Raw genomic sequence first — 13,638 nt, 5'->3', positions numbered from 1 at the left:
ACTAAGGCTTGGACTAGAGGAGTGACTCCAAAGCCTGTCCGTTTTGCTGCCTCTGAGGTGGCAGTGCTTTATATCTTAATGCTTTACATCTATTGCCTCATTTAATCCTCACAACAACCCTATGATATAAGTAATATTATCATCCTACTTTACAGATGAGGAAGCTGAGGCACGGAAAGGTTAGGGGATTTGCCTAAGGTCACACAGCTCGTAAGTGGCAGAGCTGGGAGTTGAACCCCGGCAGTCAAGCTCTTAACTCTAGGCTCTGCTGTCTATTACCATCTGCATAGTTGTAACTCAGCTCCTTAACTTGGCCACTGACCACTCTGCCTCAGTCATCGGTCTGAAGAATGGGATGCAGTAAAGATGCTCCGAGTGCCCCCTGGTTGTAAAGCCAGGAAGAGTCAGAAATGTGATCCAAGCTGAAGGGAGGGCCCTGTGGAAGGAACTGGGGGCTGGGGTTTGACTCTGCTTCTCACCCTCTGTCTTGCAGCCCCAGAATAGCTGGGCAGGGCCCTGGGGGGCTGCTCCAAGAGAGGCCCCTCTAGCCTGAGCTCACAACAATGCCCTCCTTCCTAGCCTGTGGCCTGAGAAGATGGCGCTTTCCCAAGGCCAAGGCAGAGGCAGCAGCCCCCGCTTCCCCTTCAAGGCTCAGCTGTGGGGCGGCTGCCCAAGCTCCCGCCTCTCCTACTCCCTGGCCAAGTTGCTGCTCTGTGGTCACCTGGACCCAATTTCCTCCTTCCTGCCTCCTCCCATCTCTGGGAAGCGCCCCTGGGCTGCCCTGCCAATTTCCAAAGGCTTCTCCCCCAGGAAGCCATCTCTGTCTTCTCCCAACCCCCACTGCCAGGTCTCCTACCCCTACTTGGAACACTCCAGCTCCTCTCCCTTCAGCCCCACACGTAGAGAATCACTTGGACCATCAGCCCATTTTCCATTCGGTTCCTGGCTGAACATTGGGTCCCCCTGGCCAGACTGCGAGTTCCCTTTGCAGGGTGGTTATCACATCGAGCGCTTTCCTCTCCCCGCACAGTGCCTGGCAGGGAGGAGCCCAGAGCCAGTTTCCCGTGCTCCAGGAACAGAAACTTGGTGCTCAGAGGCCTGGAGCCAGCATCACTGTTCGTCAAGCTTTTGAGGTCAACCTACCCCACATTTTAAGGGAAGAAACCAAGGACACCCAGGGAAGGGAAGGGACTTGCCCAAGGTCACCCAGAGGCCAGGCCAAGACTCAAACCTACGTCCTCTGCCTCTTAGGCCCAGGCTCCTGATGCTCTACGTGGATATAGTTTCTAATCCTACCAGGTCCTCATTTCCAGGCAGGAAACCAAAATAGTTCCTAACAATGTATTGTCAGAACCTAAGGGGGCTAATTCTGCCCCAAATGCCATATCTGGAAAAGGCCCAAAGGGATTATTATCCAAACTCCCTCCATCATCCCCCCCACCCATTTTGTAAACAAGCAACCTGAGACCCAGAAAGCAGAGGGACCGCCTCAAGGTCACACTGAGCTAGACCTAGAGCCAAAATTGGATTCCATGTCTAGTTCTTTGAAGAAGAATTAAGCGTCATCAACTAATTCATTCATTCAACAAAGAGTTGGGATTTTTTTGGTTTTTCTGAGAGCTTAATAATGCCTAGCTCTGTGCTGGGTGCTAAGAATATAAGGGTAAAAAAAGACAGCCATAGCTGGAAGGGACATGAGGGGACTCCTGGGTACAGAAAATGTTTAGCATCATAATGGTCTGCATCTTGATCTGGGTACCAGTTATATAGTGTGTTCAGTTTGTGAAAATCCATCAAGCTATATATTTTGATATGTGCAGTTTTCTGAATGTATATTTCAGTACAAAGTTTTTTAAGAAGACCGTCACAAACATTGAGTTCAGAGAGCTACAGTATACAAGAGGAGAGGAGATGTTAAACAAATAATAACACAAATAATTGTTTAATTACAATTGTGACAAGTGCTACAATAAAGTACAGGGTGCTATGGGCTGTGGAGTGGGAGGAACTGATCTAGTCTGGGAGCAGTCAAGGAAGGCTTCTCAAAGGAGGTGAGGGATAAGCTGAACTGTCAAGAATGAGTAGGAATTAAAGCGGGAATGAGTCTCAGCCTCTATCTGACAACGCACGAAAATTAATCCACGATGAATCATGGACCTAAATGTGAAACCTAACACTATAAACTTCTAGAAGAACACATATGGCAATATCTTCATGATCTTGGAATAGGCAAAGATTTCTTAGGCATCAAAAGCACTCAACATAAAACATAATTATCAGGTGATGGGGAAAAGCCTTTGAGACAGAGAAAACAGTATGTGTGAAGACCCAGAGGAAGGGGCAAGGTGTGCTTGAGAGAACTGAGAAAGGGCCAGAAGATGTGGAGGCAGGGGGAGAGGGAAGCGAGAGAAAGTCCACGAGGAGGCAGGGCCCAGACTACCCAGGACTTTCTGGGTTGTGTTAGGAGTCGGGACTTTATCCTGAGGGTACTAAGCAGTGAGAGAAGCATTTAAATAGGGGTAGTGACAGGAGCAGCAACTGAAGCAACAGTTGGGGATAATGTGACCTTAACCTGGGTTTACAAAGAGTACTACCTTCTTTGATGTGCCCAGGGTTGCAAGGGGTTGCCAACACAAAAAGGAGAATAAAAGGGAACACTCCCCTTCCTCCTTGCTCAGCAACCAGACAAGGCCAGGCTTGGATTCTGCTTCCTTGCAAATCAAGATGTAGTTTTACAACCTGAAAAGTCACTTAAGCCAGGTGCCAGGATGAGGCGGGGCATGGCAGGTGGCAACTTGGGCTATGAGGCCCTGTCCTGGCGGGCCCAGCCCTGGTCTTAGAGCAGCTGGAGTCTCCCAGCTCCGACCCACGCGCCAGCTCCTGTTATAGCCCTACCTCACCCCTGCTCAGCACCTGGACCTCCTCACCTCCTCTTCCTCCCTCAGAGGACTGAAGAGTCCCGGCCAGAAGAGTGAGCCCAGAGGTCAGGGGTTTCTTCTACCCACTTCCACTCCCACACACATACCAACATACCCCACACCAGAGCTGGAGTGGGACTCAGGCAACCAGGTCCCAGCATCCCTCAGGCCCCCTCCCTGCAAGGCGCTCAAGAAAAGCACTGAAAGTGGTGACTCCATTCAATTCTACCAACACTGTTTGAGCACCTGCTGCATGCCAGGCATGGGCTAGAGTTAAGAATGTATTGTTTTGGGCTTCCCTGGTGGCGCAGTGGTTAAGAACCCGCCTGCAAATGCAGGGGACACAGGTTCGAGCCCTGGTCCGGGAAGATCCCACATGCCGTGGAGCAACTAAGCCCGTGCGCCACAACTACTGAGCCTGTGCTCTAGAGCCTGTGAGCCACAAATGTTGAAGCCTGCGCACCTACAGCCCGTGCTCCGCAACAAGAGAAGCCACCGCAATGAGAAGCTCGTGCACCGCAACAAAGAGTACCCCCGCTCGCCGCAACTAGAGAAAGCCGGCGCACAGCAACGAAGACCCAATGCAGACAAAAATAAATAAATAAAAATAAATAAATTTATAAAAAAAAAAAAAAAAGAATGTATTGCTCCTGCTCTCCTGGAAGTCTTGCGGTAATGGGGGAAAGAGTGCAACAACAATATTACAAGTGCTTTACAGAGGTGCAAAGTGCAAGCGAGTCTGGAAAGTGAGACTGATTTCACTTAGGGAACAGAGTGTGAATATCAAGAAAAATTTCCTCCGAGAGGTGACATTTGAGCTGGGTCATAAAGAATAGTAAGACTGACAGTAAGAAATGCTCTTGGGCTTCCCTGGTGGCACAGTGGTTAAGAATCCGCCTGCTAATGAAGGGGACACGGGTTTGAGCCCTGGTCCGGGAAGATCCCACATGCTGCAGAGCAACTAAGCCCGTGCACCACAACTACTGAGCCTGCGCTCTAGAGCCCGCGAGCCACAACTACTGAGCCCACGCGCCACAACTACTGAAGCCCGCGTGCCTAGAGCCCGTGCTCCGCAACAAGAGAAGCCACCGCAGTGAGAAGCCCACGCACCACAACGAAGAGTAGCCCCCACTCGCCGCAACCAGAGAAAGCCCGCGCGCAGCAACGAAGACCCAGCGCAGCCAAAAATTAAAAATAAATAAAAATAAAAAATAAAAAATAAAAGAAATGCTCTTTGTAGCAGAGGAAAGGATAAGAATTACAGGAACTATTGGGCATGTCGGGTGCTGTGCTCAGCACTGTATGTATTCACTTAATCCTTACACTGACTCTATGAAGAGGTATCATAATTATGCCCATTTTCCCAGATGTGGGAACTGAGGCTTATAGAAGGGAACTGATTTGTTTACAAACTTCCACATCTAGTAAGTGGCAAAATTCAGACTCGAACCCAGGTCTGTCTTCTTCCATGCTCTTAACTTCTACTGCATAGAGTGGCTTGGGCAAAGGACACGTGGAGGAGAGGGGCAGGAAGTGAGACCGGACAGGTGGAGGCAGGAGTTGGGTGGTAGAAGCCTTAGTGAGGAGGGTGGGCTTTATCCAGAGAGCAAAGGGGAGCCACGGAAGGTTCATTAGTGAGGGAGGTGGTGAAGAGGGGTAGCACCCACAATTAGCTTTCTGTTTTTAGAGGCCCACTTTGAAGGAGGAGAAATTAGAGACAGAGAAACCTGTGTAAGAGTTGCTATAAAAATCCAAGGAAAAGATGGGGGTTGAAGGATGGAGAAGAAGGGGTACACTGGGAGACATCGAGCAGAACCGGGGGACTGAATGGCTCTGGCAGATGAAGTGGAAGGAGGAATCAGAGATGATGTCTCAGGTTTTTGGCCTGTATGTTCGAGAAAGAAGCCCAATAACTGGTCTATAACAATATATTGGGTACCCCCTCCCATCACCATGGCTCTACACATGGCACCTGCAAAACTCTCTCCTGGAAGGTGCTTTAGTCTTCTCCAAATACTCATGTGTATATTCATAACCCGTTTGTGTCCTCATTCACCCAATGTATATGGAGCACTTACTGTATGCCAGATGTTCTGGGAGCTGGGATGGACAAGGAACAAGCTGAATCTGCCTGACTAGTGGGGCAGCCTGGGGTCTGGATTTGAATCCTGGTTCTGCAACTTCTTTGTCTTGAGTCCTGGCTCAGCCTCCAGCTTGCTGTGACTTCAGGTTATTTACTAAATCTCTCATTGTCTTAGTTTCCTCATCTGTAAAATGGGAAAACTAATCGTACCTGGCACAGGGATTAAATGGGTTAGTACATGGAAAGTCTCCGGCACTGGGTAAGCCTTTTGTGTCAGCTATTCTTATTACAGAATTCACATTTTAGTGGGGAGACAGATCCAATTACACAATTAATTATTTAATTACAACAGTGATAAATACCTTGAAGGAGCATCACGGTCTGGAGGTGAGGGAGGGCTCCCCAGAGCGAGGGATGGTCCGGCTGAGCTGAGCTGAGCAAGCTGGGGCTGGCCAGGTGAAGCGTGAGGTAGGGAGCGGCATTTGAGGCAGAGGGGTTTCTGAGTAGGCTGACCCTCAGGCAGAAGAAGGTGCTGAGAGGTCTGTATTTCTGTAACTTTACCTCTTTGAAACCTCAAAATGGTGCTGAGAAGTAGGTCAGGCAGATACTCTGCCCCCATTTTCCAGAAAGGGCACTAAGGCCCAGAGAGGAACAGTGACTTAGCTGGTCAGTGACAGAGCCTCCTGATTGTTGCTCTGCCCCCACTGATCCAGGGGGCTGGAGGGGACAGGCTGAGAAGAGGCCTTTGTCCCTTTGCCTGCTGGGGTGGGAGCGGCAGGAGCTGAGGCCGCAGCTGGCCACCAGCAGCTGTGGCGGCCAGAGCTGCATTCCTTCCCCTGCCAGCAGAGCAAGTCCAGGCTCATGGCAAGGGCTGGGAACGTTCTTTTTGTTTTAAAAAAAAAAAAGAAAAGGCACTTTAATCAACATTAAGTCGTGACTTCAAACAGACACAGCTCCCAACTGTCCTCCCTAACCCTGGGTCTCTCCAACTCCCCAGCGTAAGCCCCCAGGCAGCCAAGTTTCGGGGAAAGGGAATGAGGCCTGGACTTGGAGTCCAAAGACTTTGTGGCGAGTCCTGGCTCAACCTCCAACTTGCTGTGTGACCTCGGGCAGGCCACCAGCCCTCTCTGGGCCTGAGTGTCCTCTGCAAAACAGGGAAGGGAGGGTTGGATGACATCAGGTGGGGTGGTGGGGGGAGAGCCCAGCAACTGGCTTCAGCCAGCTGCAGCAGCTTTGCTGCCCTTCAAGTTGGAGGCACTGGGGCCTCGGGGGTCCGGAAGCTGGGGACAGGCAGCCTTTCATCTCTGCTGGCCCAGGGTCGCTGCAGGTTGGCAGGCCCCACATCCCGAGATCGCATTTCAGGCTGGAAGAGGCCTTCCTGTGACCTCAGCCAGCCAGCCCTGCCCCTGCCCCCTCCTCCCCATTCTCACCAGAGGGAAGCAGGCAGCATCCCGCCCAAGGTCACTGGCCAGCAAGTGGCTGTCCTTCGGCCTGCCCTTCCCTCCCACCCGAGCCAGCCCCCACCGGCCTCCCACTGTAAAGCCTCAGGTCTCCTGGGCCATTAGGAATCTGCCAAGCGAGGCGTGGTCTTTTTCCTCTCTCTTGTTTCTTGGCTTGTTTTCCTGGTTCTCCAATAGCCGCCTCCTGCAAAAGCCTCCGGGTGCGTGTACAGGAACATTTTTCTTTCTTAAAAAAAAAAAAAAAAGAGAGGGAGAGAGAGAAAGAAAGAGAGAGAAATGCAGCCACAATTTGGGTAAAAAAGCAACCAACTCCTTAATCCTCCCCTGTAACCTCTGGCTCCTCAGCAGGGTTGGCTCCAGCCACTGGGAAGGAAGGCCCTGCTGGGGTGAGAGGCCTGGGCTTGTTTCCCGCCCGCCCCCTCCTCACCCGCCTCTGTTCTCCTTCAGGGTTTGGTCTGACTTCTGGAGCCAGGAGGAGACAAGCTGCAAGGCTCAGCAGGGCTAAGAAAGCATGGGGGTGCTGACGGGGTTGGCCAGGGCCTCTGCCCCTCTGCCCACTTGGCCACCTTCTAGGGAGGTTACAGGATCAGGGTTTTCCACCCCTAACCCGTTGCCTCTACTCCTGCTTTCATTCCTTCCTTCTTCTCTCCTAGGAGTCGTCGGTCTCTCCACTGCAAGTACCCTGCAGGTTCCCTGAGTGCCATCTCCCATCTCACTGCTTCGTTGTCCAGGCTTGGCTTTCTTTTTGTGAAAGCCATACCCTTTCACACTCAGACCGCTCTGTAGAAGCGGCACTCAATGTCCCTGCCACATCTTGCTCTGTCTGCAGAACCCTTAATTAATTATCTCTTGCAGCCCCAGCATCTGGGTCAGTGCTTGAAACATAGTGGGTACTTGGTGTCTCTTGCATGAATGAATTCAAACCACAAAAAGGTCTCTAGCAATACTCAGAATGATCTTGCAAAAGGGACATTTGATCATGGCACATCCAGCTAAAACCCTTCCGTGCCTCCCCAGCACCCTTAGAATCCAGTGCGATTCTCCGTCCCTACCTCGTCCCATTTGCCAGCTCTCATCAAAGGATTTCCTCTTTTCCCCAACATGCCATCTTTTCTCTTGCCTCTGGGCCTTTGTACTTACACGAAATTCCCCCTGCCCGCCACACGCCACACCCTCCCCAACTCTCCCCTGGCTGACTCCCTCTGGCCTGTCACCCCGTCAGATTACCCAATGAGCAGAGCAACATGTATTTAGAACACCAGCAAAGGAGGGGCACTAAAAACATTATTTAAAAAAAATAATTTGATGTTTGATAATTTAAAAAACATTTAAATAGTATTCATGGGGAAAATCTGAAGTTTATTGGAGTTCCTTACTCTCATTTTACAGTTGGTTTTGTTTTTATGTTGAGTTTACGTATGGGCTGGGGTGGTGGTAGGTGACATAATCTGGCTCTGATCTTTAAATCTCAGCCTAGACATCAACTACTCCTCCAGGAAGCCTTCACTGACCCACTGACAAGTTTAGGTCTCTTTTTTGGTAGTCCCAAAGCCCCTCTGGATTTTTCTTTAATATTGCTATTTTTGCTTTACTTGTTGCTTTCCATCCCCTGACGCCAAGTCTGTAAGCTCCCTGGGGGCCCAGTTAATTTCTTTCCACCTCTGTATGGGCAGTGCCCAGTACAAGACCTGGCATAGAACTGACCCCAGCATGTTATTCTCTAGCCTTTATTGACTCAGTCTCCCTTGCAGGGTCTGCACTATACATCATATTCTATGTCTCTACTTCATAACTGTCTGAGGAACTCCTACTCACCCTTCAAGACCCCACTCAAATGACTCCTCTTCTGGTAAGCCTGCCCCAATCCTCCAGTTAAGTTCTATGCTTCTGTGAGCTCACAGCTCCTGCTGCAATTGGTGTCTTCCTCTCTTACTGTAATTTTTATGTATGTGTTTTCTCCCTCACCAGATTGGGAGCCACTCGAGGCAGAGACTGAGTGGATTGATCCCTGGGTCCCCAGTGCCCTGCCCAGGCCTGGCCAGAGCAGTCAGCAATAGATGCTCATTAAATGAATAGACTGGAAGATGTAACAAAGGAGGGAAAATTCAGGCAGGATTTTGAAGGTGGGAGGAAAAAAAGAATAACATGTACTTACTGAGGGCATAGAGTCAGTACAGATAAAAGCAAATAAAACTACCACTGAGAGCATCATAGTATGATGGGTAAGAACAGAAATAAGCTCTGCTTCTCATTGCCTGTGTGGCCTTGTGTAAGTTATAGAACCTCTCTGTGCCTCAGTGTCCTCATCTGTAAAATGGGGATAGTAATGGTATCCACCTCACCAGGAATTAAATAGGCTAATATATGCAAGGTACTGAGAGCTGTACCAGGCACACATGGGCACTGGGTGTGTTTGCCATCATTGTTATTATCTCCATTGCTGAGCGCTTTGGTTGTGCCCCGGCACTTTCATCTGGCATCTTACTTAGTCCTCACAGCAGCCTCAGAAGAAGGGATTGTTGTGTCCTTTTACAAAGAAATCAGGTGTAAGCAGGCCAAGCAGCTTGCTAAGGCCACTCACTGGGTAAGCAGCAGGAATGGGATTTGAACTCAAGTCTTTCTGGCCTGCCACCCACACATGTTCCTTGACTGTGTGGCACCTGCCTGCAGGAGGAGGGGGAGGGAGAGAAGATGGCACAGTGGGAAGGCAGGGAGGCTTCACCGAGCTGGGGCCTCGGGAGCAGAGCGGCAGGCGTTTTTCTAGAGCTTTCATTTCTGTCTGCCTCTTCTGAGCAGGTGAAAAACCCCATAGAGGGCCCTTCACTGAGCCCTCCCCCTTCCCCTACCCCTCCCAACGCTGCCTCGTCCCCCACGCTGGGAGGGGGGAGGTCAGGCTTGCAGTGTGGGAGATGCAGGAAAGGGGAGTGAGGTGGTGGGGGAGCATCATTCCAGATCCTTTCCCTCCAGCACCGCCCCCCACCTTCCCCATCAAAGTCGCTCCGGGAGGAGAGAGCATTCCAGGTGGAAGGAATGGCAAATGCAAAGGCTGTGGATTCAGGATGTGGAGGCGGGGAAAGCCTGCAAGCTTGGCTGGAACTGAGGTTCGGGGGCCCCCTGGGATTGCTCAGTGGAGAAGAACTTGTTTGACGAGAAGGGGGGAGAGAGAGAGAGAGAGAGAAAGAGAGAGAGAGAGAGAGAAAGAGAGAGAGAGAGAGAGAGAAAGAGAGAGAGAGAGAGAGAGAGAGAGAGAGATGCAGTGGACCCAGCCAGAGCTGAGGATGCCAGAGGCAGGGCAGTGGCTGGAGTCCATTCTGGCTCTGAGCACAGTACTCTCCACCCTCTTGCCCTCAGGCAGGGGTGGTGTGGAGCGGTCAGGGTGATTCTCCTTGGTCCCTCTGCTCTGAATCCCTAGAATCCCTTAGCCGACTGTGCTCTGCCAGCTCTGTACCAGGCATTGGCTCATGGCTTTTTATGCATTCTTTCACTATGTTTTGTCTCCAGCCCTACAAGATCAGTATTATTCACTCTATTTTATAGATGAGAAAACTGAGGCTAAGACTGCCCCAAGGTCACTCAGGCATAAAAGGGAGTTCTGGGACTCGAATCCAGGACTGTTTCCAGAGATGGCAATTTTCCTGCTATACGCTATACTGGCTTCAGCTGCTTTCCTGGAGTGCTTGCCATCCCCATAGCAACAGGAGAGGAAGGCTTGTGCTGAGAGCACTTTATAGTTTATGCAGGACTTGTTTTTTCTGCTCCTCACAACAGCCCTGTAGGCAGAGCTATTATCATCCCTATTTTATAGATAAGGAAACTGAGGCTCAGAGAGAGGGTGTGACTTGGCTAAGACAGAACCATTAAGTGGCACAGTTGGGACTCAAACCCAGTTCTGGTGACTCTACATGTCTTTTTGCTTCCCCTTGCAGAGGGAGAAGTTCTGTTCCCTGATCTTATCAGCCTCAGGGGACAGGAAACAGGCAGGGGTTATTTTTTAGAATTGGGGGGAAAGGAATGGGGCTTGGTCTTCAGAACCTGGGATTTATGGGCAATGAATTATTTCATCCTTCCAGGTGATAACTCCTTGGGTAGTAGAGGGAGGGCTTGCCCCTCAAGACCAGCAAGCCCTCTCAAGTTCCAAGGTTGGGTTTAAACTCCAGCCATGCTGCTTCTTGACTGGCTGGCCTTGGGCAAGTCACTTAACCTCTCTGCGCTTCCTTTATCTCATTTGTAAAATGATGATAATAACAGGACCTAATTTATAGGACTGCTGTAAGAATTTATGAGTTAATGTCTATAAAACACTTAGCACATGGCTGGCACATAGCAAATGCTCAATGTTAGTGCTTATTGGCAGTGCCGTGCAGCTTGTGGGATCTTAGTTCCCTGACCAGGGATTGAACCCACGCCCTCGGCAGTGAAAGCGCGGAGTCCTAACCACTGGACCATCAGGGAATTCCCAGTATTAAGATGCACAGCACCACTCCCTCTGAAAGCAACCTATCTCCATTGCCTAAAAGGAGAAACGAAGGCTCCTGTTGCCAGACAACCTTCAAGCAAAGCCCCAGAATCTTATCTAGTATGGGTAGTAACTGCTGACATCAATAATAATAATAACTATTATTAAGGTGAACATTCAACAACTGCTACTTATGTGCCAACTACTGTGCTAGCTACTTCACATTTATTATCTCATTTAATCTTCACAGCTCTGGGAAATAGAAGCAATTATGATCCCCAGTTTACAGATAAGGAAACTGAGGCTCGGAGAGGTGAAGTCACCTGCCCAAGGTCACACTGCTAGGAATTGGTATAGATGTGGTTTGAACCCAGGCTTGCCTGACTTCAAAGTCTTCTATGACAATTAAGGTCAGATGACAACTTGCCCAGTGCACAGGTGCTTATATCAGCTCTCTCCCAAATACATCTCCAAATGTATCTGCTGCCTCAGGCTCACCTCCTTCCATGCTGTGAAGACCAAGCATCATTTATGGAGTGACTTCTTTTTTTTTTTTTTTTGGCAATCTTTTTTCTTTTTTTAAATTAAATTATTTATTTATTTATGGCTGTGTTGGGTCTTCGTTTCTGTGCGAGGGAGGGCTTTCTCTAGTTGTGGCAAGGGGGGGCCACTCTTCATCGCGGTGCGCAGGCCTCTCACTATCGCGGCCTCTCCTGTTGCGGAGCACAGGCTCCAGAGGTGCAGGCTCAGTAATTGTGGCTCACGGGCCCAGCTGCTCTGTGGCATGTGGGATCTTCCCAGACCAGGGCTCGAACCCGTGTACCCTGCATCGGCAGGCAGATTCTCAACCACTGCGCCACCAGGGAAGCCCTATGGAGTGACTTTTATGCGCCAGAATGTTTTATACACATTTCCACACTGAATCCTCACTCTCCACCTTATGCCCTTCTATCACTATTCCCATTTCTCAGAAGATTAGCTGAGGCACAGACGTGTGGTGACTGCTTAAGGTCATACAGTCCAAGGTGAGATGGCAGAGCCAAGATTCAAACCCAGGTGGGTTGGCCTCAAAGCAGGGACTATCAGAAAAGAACAGAGACCCTTGGAGAACTGCCTCACTTTCAAGGCCGGTTCCCTCCCCTGTAACACCTTATTTGTTTAGGCTCTGAGCAACAGCTCCGCCCTCCCTCCCCAATGCCACTATCCCCCTTGGCCTAGATGCCTTCCACACCCTTTCTCTTGGCCTGCAACACTTCTCCCAACCACCAGCTGCTTAGTCAACCCCCACTCACCAACTCACCTCTTCAGGAAGCTTCCTGTGTCCCCACCCCATTCCCTGACATTTACTCTCATAAACACATTGTACTTTGCCTCTTGTTCCTTATCACGGTTTCTAACTGTTTTGATTTGTCTGATCATTTGTTTAACAACTTGTTTCCTCATCAAACTGTAAGTTCCATGAGGGTCTGAGTCTGTTTTGCTCCCCATTGTAGCTGCACCACTGGCAGGCTGCCCTACACATGGTCGGTGTGTAATAATTTTTTACTGAATGGATGAATCCATGAATGAATAGCTATCAGGCACTTTACACACATGACTCATTAATTCCACAATTAACTCATTGAATCCTCACAACTGCTCTGTTGTTCCCATTTCAGAGAAGACTTAGGTGAGGCTGAGAACTAGAAAGTAGTGGAGCTTAGATTCAATCTTGGGTCAGTCTGCCCCTAAAGTCACTGACCTCTGCATAGCACCTGCTGCCTCCCAGCACCCAGTGGCCACAGTCAGGATTTAAATAGTCATTGGTTGTCAGACCACACTGCCCAACTTGAGCCTGGAGGTCACTGACTCAGCAGGCACTGGGGCCTTGTCGGCACCACCCACTTGGTAGTTTCTGCCCTTCTAAAGTCTTAGGCTGCTCTCCCTCCCACTCCCTTTTTGGCTTCCTTCCTTTCCAGAGAGGGAAAAGGACTAGGAATTATAGCCAAGGCAGCCCTTCTGAGGAAAACAATTCTGTGGTGAAAAGAGCCCAGTTCTGAGAGCAGAGACACATGGATTTAAGTCCTGGAATGGAGACTGCCCCTCTTGGAGCTTCTGCGTCCTTCTTCTGGATTCTACCTGGGTTTCTGAACCACCTGTCATCCCTTACCCACTTCCTGATTCCTAGGCCCCCAGAAACAGCTCGGGTGCACCCCTAGGATCACTTTTCCCAGGAACCTTGGTGATTAACAATAGCTGGGGGGTGGCCTGTGCCTAAGTTTATGGTGACCAGAGAGATGGGGGACTGGCCTGGCACCCTCAAGTCCCTCCCTGGAATGCTAAGGGGTTGGGGGAGGGAAGTCTCTCTCAGGGGACACCAGACCTGGAAGGGAGAAATACGGGAATGGAAGCCAAAAGATACAGGTTTGAGTCCCAGGGTCGTTTCAAATTCCCTGGGTGACTCAGGGTAAGTCATGGAGTTTTCAGTTTTCTCTTCTGCAAAACGAGGACAATATTTGCCTTACAAAGTTGCTCTAGAGAACTAACTGAGGTACAGGTGAATTTGTCACACTGATACCCAGCCTGCAACCTTTTATAATCGACAAGGCGCTCATATACACACTCATGCATGAATCCTTAACAAATACCTCAGGACACGAGGCAGATATGACTGCTCCTACTTTGCAGTTCAAACTGAGACTCAGGTAAGTTCAGAGAGCTGTCTGAGGTCGCAGAGTGCGG

This window comes from Balaenoptera musculus, chromosome 1, assembly GCF_009873245.2.
Source record: "Balaenoptera musculus isolate JJ_BM4_2016_0621 chromosome 1, mBalMus1.pri.v3, whole genome shotgun sequence".
NCBI classification, from domain to species: Eukaryota; Metazoa; Chordata; class Mammalia; order Artiodactyla; family Balaenopteridae; genus Balaenoptera; species Balaenoptera musculus.
This window is presented reverse-complemented; position numbering follows the sequence as displayed.